At 41.7% G+C, this 16,370-nt stretch overlaps 2 long non-coding RNA genes across 2 annotated transcripts; both read right to left on the bottom strand.

The window, feature by feature from the left end:
- Nucleotides 1–7,833: 7,833 nt before the first annotated feature.
- Nucleotides 7,834–12,318, bottom strand: LOC119525093. The gene is made up of 5 exons (XR_005214917.1): nt 12,281–12,318; nt 11,474–11,524; nt 9,898–10,613; nt 9,416–9,483; nt 7,834–8,490 (listed from the first exon to the last, which is right to left on the bottom strand). It is a non-coding gene; the product is annotated as an uncharacterized LOC119525093 (long non-coding RNA).
- Nucleotides 12,319–13,948: 1,630 nt separating this feature from the next.
- On the bottom strand, nt 13,949–16,312 carry LOC119525096. The gene is made up of 3 exons (XR_005214920.1): nt 16,241–16,312; nt 15,774–15,798; nt 13,949–14,019 (listed from the first exon to the last, which is right to left on the bottom strand). It is a non-coding gene; the product is annotated as an uncharacterized LOC119525096 (long non-coding RNA).
- Between the last annotated feature and the right edge of the window lie 58 nt (nt 16,313–16,370).

Below are 16,370 nucleotides of genomic sequence, written 5' to 3'. Positions count from 1 at the left end.
GGGCCCAGGGCAGGGGGCATCAATGTGTCACTCAGAGGGTCACCCTAGATCCCAGCACAGGGATCCTGCTGGGAGGGCTCAAGACATTACTGCAAGAGTTGAACTTCAAATTCAGGTTCAAAAGTGGTTCCAAATGCCCAGCTAAGAGTGTGGAATGGGTGTCAGGGGGCAAGCCAGGAACTGCAGCTGTGTTCTTGGCTGGTTGGGGTGGGGGGGCTGAGAGGGTGCTGGAGCTGGCCTGGAGGGCAGCCCCTGTGATTTGCCCCAAGGTTGCTGTCTTCACTCACAGTTGCTTCCTGAGCACCTACTGTGTGCCAGGAGGGGGAGGGAGCCAGAACCACAAGGGCTCCCTGGCTCAGCTAGCTCAAGTACATTTGGGGAAAGGGGGGCCTGGAGAGCTGAGGTGATGGATACAAAGTCAGGTAAACCCTTGAGGGTGGAGCCCAGCTTGGGGCCCCTGCCTGTCTCTTCTGGGCCCTGCCACAGAGGGTGGCAGATCTGTACCTGCTGCTGGCAGCCCCTCACCCCAGAAGATGCCTTTGGGACAAAAATGCTGGGCCAAGCACAGCACACCCCAAACAGAATTGGTCCAAATAGACCTACTCCGAGATACTAAACAGATTTTCAAATGTCAAAGACAAATAGAGAATTCTGAAAGCAGCAAGAGAAAAGCAATCCATCACATACAAGGGAAGCTCTATATGACTAAGTGCAGATCTCTCAGCAGAAAACATAGAGGCAAGAAGGCAGTGGCATGACACATTCAAGATCCTGAAACAGAAAAACTGCCAACCAAGAATCCTATTCCAGCAAAACTGTCCTTCAAAAATGAGGGAGAGTTAAAAATATTTACAGATAAACAGACACTGAGAAGGTTTGTGAACAGGAGACCTCCTGTACAGGAAATACTAAAGGGAGTGCTACAGACAGATGGGAAAAGGCAGGAGAGAGAGGTTTGGAGAAGGGTATAGAAATGACGGTATCAGGAAATAGAAAGAGGGTAGAGATCAAACTTTTGATGTTGAAGGAGTATGGAATGTTCTAGAGGGTTGATTGTGTAGATCTAGAAATGGATAGCACAATACTGGATGATAGTAGCACAATATTGTAAGTGCATTGAATAAACATGACTGTGAATATGGTTGAAAGAGGAAGGTTAGGGGTCTGTGTGACACCAGAAGGAAAGACAGAAGATAAAGGCTGGAAAAGTATAACTTAGTGAAATCTAGAGTGGTCAATGAGTGTGATTAAATATACAAACATAAGAATCCTTTTGCATGAGGGAGCAGCAAGAAGGAATAAATTTATGAGGTATGCAACAAAGTGAATGGAACATGAGGACAGTAGGTTGAGTGAAATAAACCAGAAATGAAAAGACAAACATTATAATGCCTCACTAAAATGGACTAATAACAATGTGGAAACTCTGAGAATTGAATCTGGGAGCATGGGCTAGAAGGGGAAGGCTTATGTAAAGGTTCCTAGATTGCAAGCTCTTACAGCAGTCACATTTATTCATGAGTTGTAACAGTTATTTCTAAATTTTGAGACTCTGAAATGTTTATGTGTGATATGGTCAGTCCCTGGAGCTTTGGGTGTCTGTGTGGCACCTGGAACTCAGAGCCAAAGTTCGGCAGCTGGGAGTGTCAGCATTGCCCCATGAATCAACTGCTAAAGAGGCTGAAAAGGAGATCAGACTTTGGAGATATAAATGAAATGGACTTGATTGAAATCGGGGTAGATATGACTAAAGGGTAGAGGAGGATACTAACCATGTTTTGAAACATTGACTTCTGTGTGGGACCAAAGGAAGAGATATTTATTTGGTGCAAAATCTATATTTTCTGTAGCACACTATGTACTTTAGCTTGTATGGTCAGTTTACTCAAATGCCATAATTACATGGAAGCTTGACTAGGGAGTGAGACCTTGTTGTTTGTACAGGTTAGCATGAAGCCCTGATACAACCCAGAGTAATTTGGGCAGAGAATAAAAAGTATTTCCAAAGCCCCCTTGAAAGTTTGTGGGAAAATGTGGAAATATTAAACTTCCCCAGCTGGGGAGTTCTTGATATTCTCACAAGCATTGGGGACCACCAGCTTAGTAGGCTAAGCCCTTGATCTTGGGGCTTTCCCTTGCAAAGCTTGACACTGCAAAAGAGAGGCTAATCCTACTCCTAATTGTGCTTAAGAGTCACCCCCAGAAGCCCTCTTTTGTTGCCCAAATATGGCATCTCTCTCTCTAAGCCAACTCAGCAGGTAAACTCACCACCCTTCCCCCTTTGTGGGACATAACCCCCAGGGGCATAAATCTCCCTGGCAATGTGGAATGTGACTCCCTGGGATGAGTCTGGACCCTGCATGTTGTGATTGAGAAAGACATCTGGGCTAAAGGTGGGGGCGGGGGGAGAATTGAAAGAAAATAAAATTTCATTGGCTGAGAGATTTCAAATGGAGTCGACAGGTCATTCTGTAGGTAACTCTTATGCATTATATACATATCCCTTTGGAGTTTTTAGTTTATTAGAATAGTTAGAAGGAAATATCTGAAATTGTTGAATTGTAATCCAGTATCCTTGATTCTTGAAGGTGATCATATAACTATATAGCTTATATGGTGTGACCATGTGATTGTGAAAACCATATGGCTCAAATCCTCTTTACTCATTTGTGTCTGGACAAATGAGTAGAAAAAAATGGGGACAAAAAGTAAATGAATAATATGGAGGAGGGTGATATGGGACATTTTGAGTGTTCTTTTTACTTATATTTTTATTCTTATTTTTATTTTTTTAGTGATGAAAATGTTCAAAAATTGACTGCGGTGATGAATGCACAACTATACAATGACACTGTCAATTGTTTTACACTTTGGATGACTTTATGATATGTGAATATATTTCAATTAAAAAAAGTAAATGGGGGAGGTGGGGTATGGGATGCTTTGAGTGTTCTCCTTTACTTTTATTTTCATTTTTATTTTTGGAGTGATGAAAATGTTCAAAAAATGATTGTAGTACCAAATGCACAACTATATGATGCAACTGTAAACAATTGTACACTTTGGATGATTGTATGATATATGAATATATTTCAATAAAATTACATTTAAAAAAGAAAAAAAATGAAAAGCATGTGATCATCTGAAGAAACTTTAAAAAAATCAAGTGACAAAATGAAACACCCCTACTTGTTTAAACACTAAAAAAAAGGTTGGCATGGAATGGAACTTCCTCAACCTGATAATAGGAATCAATCAAAATCCAGGAGCTAACATCAGAATTAATGGTGAAAGAATGAAAGATTTAACCAAAGAACAGAAAAAATACAGGGATATACGCTGTCACTACTTTGGATCAGTGTCATATTGGGGATTCTAGCCACAGCTAATAGGCAAGAAAAATAAATTAGTGGTTTCCAGATTGGAAGGGAAGAAGTAAAACAATCTCAGTTTGTAGATGACATCAAAAATTTAATTCAACCAAAGTGTGTATGAGGCTAAAAATGAGTAAATATAGGTAAACCTTAAGAAAAATGACTGGCACTTCATACAGGCTCAGTAAGTTCAATTATCAATTGCCTAGAATAAGCAGAAAACATGGCAATGGTTGCCTGCAGAGAGGGTACTTGGGTGGCTTCAGGACAGGAGAGGATGCAAACTATCCACCTTTCCATGGGTGTTATGCATTACAGCTCATCGAGAATATGTTATCAAAATAGTTAAGGACACTGATGTTTTGAGAAGTTAGGCGACTTCCCAAAATCAGAATGTTGATGTGTGTTGGATCTGGGGAAGGGAATGTGGCTGGATCTCTGGGGACAGAGATCCTTAATAACAATAAAAATTGCCCTGGACCCCTGGACCAAGAGTTCCCTTCACTCCTTTGGGGACTGAATCACCTTCCCCCACAAAAGATATGTCCAAGTCTTAATTCCCAGTCCCCTGGATGTAAATCCACTTGGAAATAGGACCTTTGGACATGCTATTATTAGTTGAGGGGTGGCACATCTAAATGAGATGGGTCCCAACCCAATATGTCTGAAGTCCTTATGAACAAAGGATTTGGATGTGGAAGTAGAAGAGAGAAGTAGAAGTCACAGAGAGCGAGAGAGCAAGACTGCCTTGTGATGGAGGATTTCTAAAGACTTTGGAGAAAGCATGACTCTGCTGACACCTTGATTTTGGACTACTAGCTTCCAAATCCATGAAAAAATAAATTCTTGTTGCTTACACCAGCCAGTATGTGGTATTTATCAAAGCAGCCCTGGCAAAAGCAGCAGCCCTGGCAAAATCCCTTTCCTTGTCTGAACCAAGTGAAGGACTCTAAACCTGACCCAACCTCATGCCTCTACATTTCAACCCCTGACCTGAAATATAAAGCAGTTTCCCCCAAATGAAGTGCCTCTGAAGGATCAGGGGACATCTAAACTTGTGGCCATCCTCCTCAGGCATTGCCACACTGTCAGTTGCCTCATGTGAGCCTTCCTGGGGCATCAGGTGACACACACAGTGACCAGTGGTCTGCTTGGCTCCCATGCTGGCTCAGAACCCAGAACATTCCAGACCAACTGCCATGTAACAGCTCCACAAAGAATTAGCTTCAGTTCAACTGACAAACCCTGGATGAGCAGATGATGCTCATCACCTGGCAAAGTCACCAGCTGGTCTGGGGCTCACTAATTAATGAGTGAAATCCACTGCCCCCACTGTCTCCCTAAGGTCTGCACCCGTCTGAGCAGCCTGGACTGAGAGGGCAGTGGCTGCAGGAGCACTGGGTGTGCACCTGCCCTCCTGAAGTCCTTCCTCACCCAGATTGTGTCCATTCTGTAAGATACGGGAGTGAGGCCTTCTAGTTTTAATATGCATTTTACTGATTACTGATGACATTGAGCACATTTTCATGCCCTTGCTCCTGCTGAACTCACTGTAGATACTCTGATTTATGGCCTTCACAAGAGGGAACTGGTGGATTATTTTTTCTCTTTCAGAGAGCTCCACATCCTTTGAGAACCCCAGCCTGCTCTCAGAGTGATCCCAAATCCCCCAAGGAAGACACCCACCCCTGTTCTCAGACATATTCCACAGCCCTGCTTCCCAGTCCCCATGTGACTTATCAGACTTGCTGCCCTCCATTAAGGAGAATTACATCCCTGTGCTGAAGAACAAAAAAATCAACAACAAAAACCCATTTCCCTCAGAGGAGGCCACAAGTACTTACATAAGGCCACCCAGAGCTCAACCCAAATGCTGTTATATAAATTAATCACAAAGTCTCAAGAGTGAAAAGTTTCAACACCATGAGTTTTCACAAGGCTTTCCCTCCTTTAGCAGAGATGGCAGCAGCAGGGACAGAGTCAATGAGTGCAATGCTAAATAGAAGGGAACACGAAAAGACTATGTAAAGGGTGACAAAAGACCATTTCCATTCACTAATCTCACCACAGCCTTTGTGATTCATTCCCTGTGTATTCAGAAAATAAAGTTACAATAATGCACAGGCAGAAATTACAATGAACTGTGTTGAGGTGGGCTGGGATTTTTGAATTGGTGTCAATTTAGGTGTTTAATGAATCAGTAGATACAGGATTAACTGTAAGGAGGGTGAAAGAGCTGAAGACTGCCTGGCACTGGAGTCTGAGATGGTCTCAATTTTCCTCTGTAGTGCATTGTTGATGCTCAAAAGTGGTTTCCTTTTCTAGTCTATATCCTCAGCAGGGACCCCATCCCCTCAGCAGTGGTGGGAAGTCTGGAGTGGAGGTATATTAGCTCATGATAGCATTTTTGCTGCATGAGCTCAAGGGAGAGGACTTGGAATTCTGGATGGATCTGCTTTCTGGGCTTTTGGCATGGTGATTTCTCAGGAGAGGCTCAGGCCTGGGGAGGAAGGAGGAGAGGCCTCCAGTGACCTCAGGGGCCCTAATTCAGAATGAACACTACCAGGTCCAGGTGTATTCTCTGATTATCCTGACAGGTCCTGGGGAGCTGGGGAGGTCAAAGGCATGAAGGGGTCTTGTATGACATAGCCCTCATATTTTATAGAGATGGCAAAAGAAGCTGTTATCCATGGAGTTGTGAACAGGCTGCACTGACTTCCACAGAGGACCGTCCACTCAGTGAGCAGCAGCAGGTCCCCAGGGTAGAGGAAGCCTGCAGTGCATTTCTGAATCCCAGAATTTACCCATTTGTAGGAGTCAACTTTTTAAAGGATTCAATCCACAGAATTCTTACTAATATACTTGTTTTCAAGATTCTTAGTAACAGAATCATGGCATAATGTAATGGCAGGATTTTATGTGTACATAAATGTTTTAAAATCAGTAAACAGAATTCAATCAGTTCATTCTTTCTTGAGGTTATTTCTAAAACCATGCTTTCAAATGCAGTATGGACAAAAGTTATTATGATCTTTTGGATGATGTGATATACACAAGTTATTTTGGGGAATCTTGGTGTATATGCCTGATAAGAGGAAAGCCATATGATGGTAAAATCACAGGTCCAGTTGAAATTATTCTGAACCTAGGTGATTACCAATAGAACTAAATTTTTAAAAACAGGTAAAAATAAATTGCCATCACTAAAACCAAATTCCTAAAACTTAAATAGAAAATTAAAAACTCTGAAATCAAATTCCTCAAATATAAATAATGAAAATCAATGAAAACACTTCACAATATAAGCAGAAACAAAAATTTATTAATTTCATAAAATATTCATACATATAAACAAAGTCAGAAACCATACGAATTTTAGGACATATAACTAAAAATATATTTAAAGGGAAATTGATACTGAATGTACACACATTTAAAGGTAATGACTAGATTTTGACAAGATAGTGGTAGTTGTTTCCTTCCAAAATAAGACTCTAAACAAGGAGTGATAATCAGAGATCAGATGGAGAAACAAAATAGAGAAGGACGGGTGCAGCAGAGACAGTGAGAGTGAAGACCCAAACTAGAGTGAATGAAATACAGAAGCAAGAAATACCAAGAAGCAAGCTGCCAGAGATTTTAGAATTGCCCAGAAATAGCAGGAGAGACAGACAGCTTGGGAGGTTGGGAAAGCTACCCTGAATCATACTAATGGGTAAAATATTGAGAAAAAAACTCATATAAAATGATCAACAGGAAGAATATTCATGCCAACTCCCATGAAAAAGTAATATAGGGGAAAAAGTAATGAACACAGTGTAACAACATTTCAAATAAAGGAAAGGTCTTTATCTTGCTCTGTTTTATATACTGTAATGAAACCATATATGAAAGTGCCATAAAAACCAGATAGAAAAACCTTACAAAATGATGGCCTTTGCTCAGGAAATAAGAAAAAGTAAAATGAAAAAAAAAAAAAAAACCAAAAAAAAATAAAAAAAAAAAAAACAAACACTTGATAAATGTAAACAAGAAGAAACACAGTGACAACATAATGCCTTCAGGAAACATAAGGTGAACAAGGGGACAATATTAAAGATGTCAAACACAGATGGTAAAAGATTGAGAAGAAATGGCAGCAGTTGAAGGTAGTACTAGAACATCCAATATGGGAATCACTGGAGTGTGTAAAAGAGAAATCCAAAACAGAGATATGAGAAAAACATTAAAAATTACAATTCAGTTTTTTTCTGGAAATGAAAATGCTTATGCTGCATATAGGAAACACACATTAAGCACTGACTAAGAATGAATAATGGCATGGAATATTATAATAAAATTACTCAGTATTAAAGAAAAAGAAAAATCCTTTGTGCATCTAGAAAAAAGCAAGTGGCATAATAGAAATAACATAAGAATCTCATCAGTGATTTTGAGAATAATCCTTTGTGCCAGAAAAAAATGGATAAATATATTTGTGTAAAGAAACTGTGGGTCATGACTTTTATCCCCAACGCAACTGACTTTTACTATAAGTAAAATAGGTGTTGACATCCAAGTTATCCTGTTAGACCTTGTTTAAAATTGTTCCCAATATCCCTTCCAGATGAGTGAACAGATGCCAGTAAAGAAAATGTCTACAAAGACACTGGCTTAAGGACAGACTCTAAGTACTAAGTTTGCAATCATTTCTTGAACAAAGAGGAAATGAGGGTTCTTATGAGAGAGGGAGAGACCTTGGTTGTAGCCACAAGGGGACAGCCTTACAATCATTCATTAAGATCTAATTTTGTTCACGGTGCTTTCCTATTTATGTATTTATTTCATGGAAAAATATTAAGAAAAACTACTAGTAGCATAATAGTGTTTACTATACTGAAATAAAACATTGAATATAAAACTTATTTCAAAAATTAACACTAAATTTATACAATTAAAAAACAAAGCTCTTATTTAATTGTTTGACTAGGGAATGGGATGTAAGGGAATGAGCATGAGGTGGCTGTTTCCTTTGGATGGTATCTGATGTCAACCACCAACCACATGATGTCAGGATACTTGAAGGCTTAGACTGATGTCTCCAGCTCACCACCATTCCCATTTTTGATTGTAGGATCTGCAACAAAAACACAGGTCTTGGAATCCCTGGGGAAGCACAGATGCGGATGGAAGGGGAAGCTCATGGGGGGTTGCAGGACCCAGTAGGCACCTCAGACTCTGGAGAGGTGACCTTGGGCCCCTGACATCCCCAACGGTCAGATCCACAGGGCAGTGAGGCCTCTTTGCTGCTCTGTGCTGAGGGAGTTGTCTTTTGGCATAGACTGGCCATAAATGCTGCTTGGCTGGGCTGCCTTGAGGTAACTTTCCCTTGAAGAGTGAAACTGAGGGCTCTAGGAGTCTGGGATGAAGGCAGATGCCACATACTCGGGCTGTGTGATGAGCAGAAGTTGTGAAGGGACAGGGGTGGGAGTGGTGACCCTGCCTCTTCCACCCCCCTCTTTAACACAGTCCACTCATGACATGAACACATTAAAAATGCACAACTTCCTGGAACTCTTCCTTTTACTCTCTTAATAATCATTTCTTTCTAAATCCACTACCAAACTTTGCCTGTGCCTTTATATTTAAAAAACATTAAGTTTGAAAACAAAAATGAAAATATTCTTACTTTACTATATTCCAAGGTATAAAGGTTACAAAAGACACCTTTTCTAAAAGTTTAATAAAAGCCATACAAGCACTAGAGTCCCGTCCTCCAAATTAAGGAGGCAGTGGAGGGTATGGCTGAGCAAGCTCAGGGGCTCATATGGAATGGGTTTCTGGTCCCAGGAGAGAGGTTCCCCGAACATCGTTCACTTGTCTGCACTTATTTTGACCACGGATTTCTTGTCCCCAGCTCCACCTTCCTGCTCAATGGTAGCCTCCCCAGTGAGCTTAGTAATGCTGATTTTCCTGAAGTGCCAAAAAGAAAGTCAGGAAGCAACAGAGCTCATGTGAGCTTGTGTCCCTGCTCCTCTTCACCCTACTCACTCCACACTCACTTTTCCTCTTCATTTTCCTCTTGTTTCTCCAGGTTTATGTTCTCCTCCTCCTGACAGACAGTAGAGAGCTGTAGGAAAGAGAACAAACGTGCATGTCTGGAGACACCATGTGTAGGAACAAGCTTCTGAGGGGGAAGCCCAGCCCAGAATGAACTACACAGGTGTCCCCTCTTCAGGGTGTGGCCCAAGCTATCAGACTTGCAGCATGGCCTCCTGCCTGATCCATTCAGAGTTACACGAGAATATTCAAGGTGTAAAGGAGATTTGGAAATCAGGGCAATGCTAGAAAAGTAGGGGAGGAGGGTGGAGAAAGTTTTTATACAACGTCATTCCCATGACCTAAGTTTCCTTGGTGAGACCACGACCTTCAAGGTCACCATCAAATAAAAATAGGAAGATGGAGTAAGGAAGAGGCACAAACAGAGGCTTAGAGATAAGAAACACAGTGATTTAAAAAAGAGACCATAAAAGGAATAAATTACATGGAAATTGTCTTCTCCATCAGAATCCTCTGAATTGGTAAAGAACACCTCTGAATGGACGAGGGCAATAACTGTGATGGGTTGGCCTTGGAAAAGGAAAGAGTTGAGTTAGATTTGAGGGGAGAACTCAAGCCCTTTTGTTGGTGTCAGGGTGTGACCTGATCCCAGGACACAGTTTTGTCCTCACCCCTATACTCCTCTCCCAGGGCCTTGATTGCTTCACCTCTGCTATGTGGGAGTGGGTCTAGGATCTCCAAGGTCCCTCTCCTGGACTTCAAGTACCATAAATGTAGATAGGGAGAAATGTCCATGTTCTCCCTTTCCTGTAAGCTTGCAGACACTGTCTCCATATTTTTCTCTGCGTGATGGAGCCTCTCTTCCTTCTTTCTGTCCCTCAATACCATCTTGCTGCTTTTTTCCCTCCCAAGTACTGCCCATGTGCTTCCTGTTTTCCCACATCCACAAATCAAATTGTTCTCCAGCATGAGATCATTAGAGGAAAAATTGAGTGTACTGTGAAACTCTCCAATTAATCAAGTGACCAATTATCCGATCCACCCTTCCACATGTACCAACCACCAGAGGCCTGGAGTTGAATCAGGTCCTGTGGAAGAGAGTGACCACCAACCTCACAAATCAAGATTGTCCTGTACCTGGTAGACCCTTAGGTTCATGGGAGACACTTTGTCCTCACAACATCTCTAAGGTTTTCAAGCCTGTTAGAGAGGATGAACATGAAACTAGAGAGAAAGTAACTTGCCCATATTCCCATAGACTTCAATTCAGGCAATAAAAGTACAGGAGGTGTGACCACTTAAGTCAGTGGAAACTTCCAGTGTCTTATCAAGCCTTGGAAGGACCAGGAGGGAAGGGAATCTAGACAAGACTGAGGAAAGAACAGGAGGGGGAATGGCTGGAGTGTGGGGACAGGGCAGAGCTGTCTGGCTGCTGCTGTGTGTTCTGAGAGGAGAAGTGTCACCCTGGCCAAGCTACCCAGAGGCTCTGTCCTGGGCCTGGTCAGTTCCAGGAGGCCAGGACTGTGGGACTGTGGGAGCCAGTGAGTGAAACACGCCAGCAGCCCCTTTACACTAGTCCTCCAGAAACCCTGCCAGGCCTTGGAAGGTATGGAGAAGCCAGCTAGACACATACTTATGTCAAATGAAAGAAAATTCTGGTTTTATCCCTAATCCAAGGATTTATTTTTGGGTCATAAGTGGAGACTACAAGTTTGTTCAAGTCTATGCTTCCCAGCACACCTCTCCAGGACATGGGAACATGGGCAGTCAGCCTAGAAAACCAAAGGCTTTGATCTTGGTGATGGTCAAGGTATGAAAATAACAGAGCTAGTGGGAAAGCAAAGCAAGAAAAGATGATGGCAAACACAAAACACTTAAATCCCATGGTCCTAATACCTCTAATATGTACTTAAAATGTGAAAATAACAAAGCAGACCTCCAGATATATTTCAAATTTCTCTTCCGTTTCCTCAGTCTACAAAGCACCAGCTGTAACACTAACAGCAGGTGCTCCTGGCACCCCTTTCCCATGGGATCCTCCCTTCTGTATTGTTACCTACCTGGAGTGTCATCTTCATCACTGCTGGAATATTGACGATAAGCCAGCCAATCTTTAGGAATGCAAAGATCCACAAAAAATTATTAGAGTGCCACATCCATCCCTCCAGTGTACACTTGAGGCTTTACTGGCCAGCAAATATCACTGTGCCTTTCCCCTTTGATCTCAGACCTTCCCTGGGCTCCATGGAGTCAGAGGCCTTCAACAAGACACTGCAAGCAGTTTGAATTGAAAGGAGTTGAAGAAATCCCCTCTCAACTTTTCACCTCCCCATTCAGCTGGACCATAACCACTCACATCCTATCTTATTCTGAATTTCTGACTGTTGTGGACACACTCTGTGTTAGGTGAGTTCAATGAACAGATCCAGTGCCAGACTCTACACAGCTGCACAGGAGAGCATTTCATGAGGATGGAAATGTTCTCTCTATATTGTCAATACCACAGCTAACTAGTAGAAAAGCCTACTGGGCTTCTGAAAAATGCCTACAACTAAAATGTGCTGCAGATGCCCTGACTGTGTGGTGCTCAGTAACCCGAATTTCAATCACATTTTTTCCAAACATTAAACACATGCAAATTGAGAATCACATCACATACAATCACATATGGATACACATCTCTCACATGCACAGAAAATCATGCTGCCTAAACAGAAACCAAATACTCAAGGAATACAATCCTAATTATTACCTGGAATATTGGTTTCCTTCACCACATCCCAACTCTTATTTCCCCCAGACAGCTGAAATTGGGGGTGGAAGTGGGAAAGAGCCTCTCTCGACTAAAGCCAGCAAGGAGGACACACCTTTCTCATCATTTAGGTTTTTCCTCAGGAAGTTATGGTCTTGAATACATACCATTGTCATTTATTATCCGGGCCACCTGTAGTTACATAAAAGAAAACTCTGTGAGGAACAAAGCAATGTGGGGACCATTTAAGAGAGAGTGGTCAAGTCAAGGAAATCCAAAAGCAGGTGAAGTGACATCTGTGGAAAAGACATAAGCTTTTCCTGGATGATGTATCTCTAATCTGGGAGAAAATATTGCTGCTAAGGAAAATACACCTTATTCTAAAATACAAGTGAAGCTGTTATTTGGAATTTCCCTCTTGAATCATGGATCACTTAGTAATAGGCTCCCATCAAACACTTTCCCCACCAAGGAAATTGTAGATATCAGCTATAATGTACATGGTCATATTTCCATATCTGAACTGAATTGAAAAAGAAAGAAAGAAAGCAACAGTTCTATCTCAGAAAAAGAAAAGCAACCTTACCTCAGAATATGGGGCCTCCTCTACTGCTGTAGCCTGCAGAAGTTCCTTGAGCAGGCCCTTGGGGGGAGCTAGGAGGACACAGATTAACAGTCAGTACATTGGGGGTGTTGCCCCTGGATAACTCAGGGCACTTTGCTTGATTGGGACAAGGTCAGAGTAATATGGTGGTGGGTAGTGAAGAAGCATAGGATGAGTCTCTGTGGGATGGGAGGAGGCTGGCAAAGAGAAGCAGGAGAAAATGGGAGGGAGTCCTGACTTTGTAGCTAAAGATATCCCAAATCAATGGGAAATAGTCAATCTACAAATGATATGAAAACACATGCTATTTTTGAATGTCAAATTCTTATCACTCCTCCTGCCCATTTTGAAGCCAAACTAAAATGCCACTATCTCCTTGACATGTTCTAAGATCAGCTCAGCCTCCATAACTATTGTGCTATGAAGGTGGGGAAAGTTTCTGGGGAAACACACACTCACCCTCATCACTACCTTCACTATGACACCACACAGACTTACACAAAGACACTTCCCAATTCTTGTACACACCAACATTCACCACGTAAATGAACAGAGCTGCTTATGAGGACTGCAGAACTTGACCATTTTTCTTTACCTACAGCATAATCACATCCTCTGTCCTCATTTCTACCTGGAAGCTGGAATCTGGGTGCCTCTCCAGCCTAAGGCAAGCACAAAAGCCATGTTTTTTTAATAATCTCGAGTTTTTTTCACAGCAAGTGATTCCAAAATACATACCATTTTCACTCAACTCTGAGTCCACCTGCAGTTAGAGAAAAGAAAACACTATGAGGATCAGAGGATACTTTTGCGCTCTTGGTGCCTTCAGAAAAGCAGATGGGGAACAGTGGTTGAGTCAAACACCACATAAGCTATTGTAGCAGACACTTGTGGGGGTTCACAAGCTTTTCCTGGATGCTGCATCTATTTTGTTTAGGAATTAAAAAAAAATTCTTACCCAAGAAGGAAAAAGCTGCTGCTGTGTAAAAGGTCCCATCTCATATAGCTGATGACTTCTGATGACCTGCTAAATCAGGGATCTGTAATAAACCCCCAGTGAACATACTCCTGATCATGGAAATCATATATATTTCTATTATTACATAGCCATATTTTTCTATCTAAAGTCATTTGAAAAAAATAAACAATAGATTTTATCTCAAAGTAAGGCAACCTTACCATGGAATTAGATGGAATGTCCTCATCTGCCATGTCACCATGAGGCTCCTCTAACAGGCATTCAGGGGTTTCTAGGACACAGAGTAAGTGTCAGTACATCAAGGGGTAGCTCATGGGTTATTTGGGGAGCTGCACATATCTTGGGAAGGGGCAATAGCATAAGGAGGCAGGTGAATAAAAAGCCTGGAATGATTTTTGCTGGGCCATCCTCCATGGAGAAAAGGATGGCAAAGAAGAGGGGCAGGAAATAAATGTGAAATAAGATTCTCTGGCTGTGCAGCTAAAGGTATTCATATACAACATGAAATAGTCCATCTACAAATGGTAATTAAATAGATGCTGTGATTCCTGACATGGTCCCATCACTCATCCCACTTCTCTTCAAGTTAGGCTAAGTGACAGTGTCCTAATGAAATTCCTCAGATCATTGGAATCTCCATGGATCCAAAGAGCTCCTGAGTAATATATTTCCCTTTATTATAAGCAACCTTTTTTGGTGGACTGGATTCAATTCTAGGAAAATTATTTTCTATAGTCACTAAGATTTTCAAAAAGATAATAATTATACAGGTTTCCATACTACTGAGGCATTATTTCTTAAAAATAACCATGTCCACAACATAATATTTTTCCTTTTTCTTCTGTTTCATTACCATGTGTGTGTACTCATTGAGTGGTGTGACTGTGCTCACAATAACCAGCCCACAGTAGGACACTTCTTAGGACAGAGGAATGGGCTGAGCACTGAGGCTGTGAGGCAGGTCTACAGGAGAGATGTATGAGGGTGATGGACATTAGGCTAATGACTAACTGTGCATTTAAGATCTTATTGTTTACTGTTCCTTGAATGTGAAGCTCACAGGTTTGATCATCTGTATGGCTTGAGGTCATGAAGTCATAAAACAAATAAAAATTCTTTTCTAATTCTTGTCTGCTTGGACCATGTACTGAGAAGTGACACAGCATGGGCAGAAGTTGACTAGCTTGTCCTACTGATGCCTCTCAACTCTCAGAACTTGTGAATTTGCCAGAAACGTGGAAATTTCCATGTGCTTTTCACACTCATATGCCTAAATATCTGGCTTACTTCACATAATGTTAACAAGCATTTTGTGCCCCCTGAGTCCAGCAAATATAGAATACTGTTTAGGATCCCTGTAAACTTGAGCACTTCCGGGAATACACATAAACTGTAGAAGTTCCTTTCATTTGTCTGATGACCCATAGCTGTGATATAAGTGCAATTCAGTAGTTCAGACTATCATCACAGGGGCCAAATGCCTGGGTTTACATTTTGGCTCTTCCACTTACGGACTTGAGATCTGGGGTCACTAATCTCCAAACCTCAGAACCTCTATGTAAAGGATGGGGAAAGTAAACATAATAAGAGAGAGGAATGACTGTTCTGAGCATTTTATAAATGACATTATATACAATGTGTCAGGGGTCACGGGATTTTTAGTGAAAAAGTTCACAATGGCAGTTATAGAAGCTGAACAAATCTCTTGGGGAAACAGACACACGCACACACACACAAACTCCCTCTCCCCCACCACATTCACAAACACACCACAGAGTCACACACACATGTCCAATAACCAACATACTCAAAAATCCATGCCACCTAAAGGCAGCACAGCTGTTTTCAGGACTGTAGAACAAGCCCATAGTCCTTCCCATGGAAAATACTTTTTATTAATGACATCCTCAATCCTCATTCCCACCAGGAGCTGGAAAAATAATGGCTCAAGAGGCAAACCTACTAACAATGCCTCGGTCAACTTTCATCAAGTATTTTTCACAGTCAGTATTTCTAGATATGTACCATTTTCACTTGGTCCAGGCTGCACCTGCAATTACAGAAAACCCTATGAGGATCAGATCATGCCATGTCCCATTTGAACAGGAATTTTGCTTCCATGGCACCATTAAAATAGCAGATGGGACAGTGGTGTAGCCAAAGACCCCATAAGCATGTATGGAAGATGAATCTGGAATCCTAGACATGTACCTCTGAAGTCCAGTTTAGTTGGTGATTATAAAATTCTTAATCTAAGGAAAAAAATGCAGCTGAGAGTACCATGTAGTTTATAATCAGCTGCCACCATTAGTGGATGCCCTCCTGCTTGAATCATGGATCATTTGGAAGGGTTTCCAACTCCACACACTCTGACCCAAGGAAATTTTATAAGTTATATATAATGTACATGAGCAGACATCGTGACCTGGAATCAATTGGTAAAGAAACCAAAAAGCAACCTCTCTACCTTAGACAAAGAATAGCTACTTCACCTCTTCATTAGGTGGGGTCTCCTCATCCTCTTAGTCACTGGTAACTGCCACCATCAGCTGCTTCTGGGGAGCTAGGACACAAGGGGACTCTCAGCACATTGCAGTGTTATTCATGAATTCCCCAGGGAGA

Source organism: Choloepus didactylus (genome assembly GCF_015220235.1).
Source record: "Choloepus didactylus isolate mChoDid1 chromosome 23 unlocalized genomic scaffold, mChoDid1.pri SUPER_23_unloc6, whole genome shotgun sequence".
Classification (NCBI taxonomy): domain Eukaryota; kingdom Metazoa; phylum Chordata; class Mammalia; order Pilosa; family Megalonychidae; genus Choloepus; species Choloepus didactylus.
The sequence above is the reverse complement of the archived record's forward strand: the minus strand, read 5'-3'. Positions and strand labels throughout refer to the sequence as shown.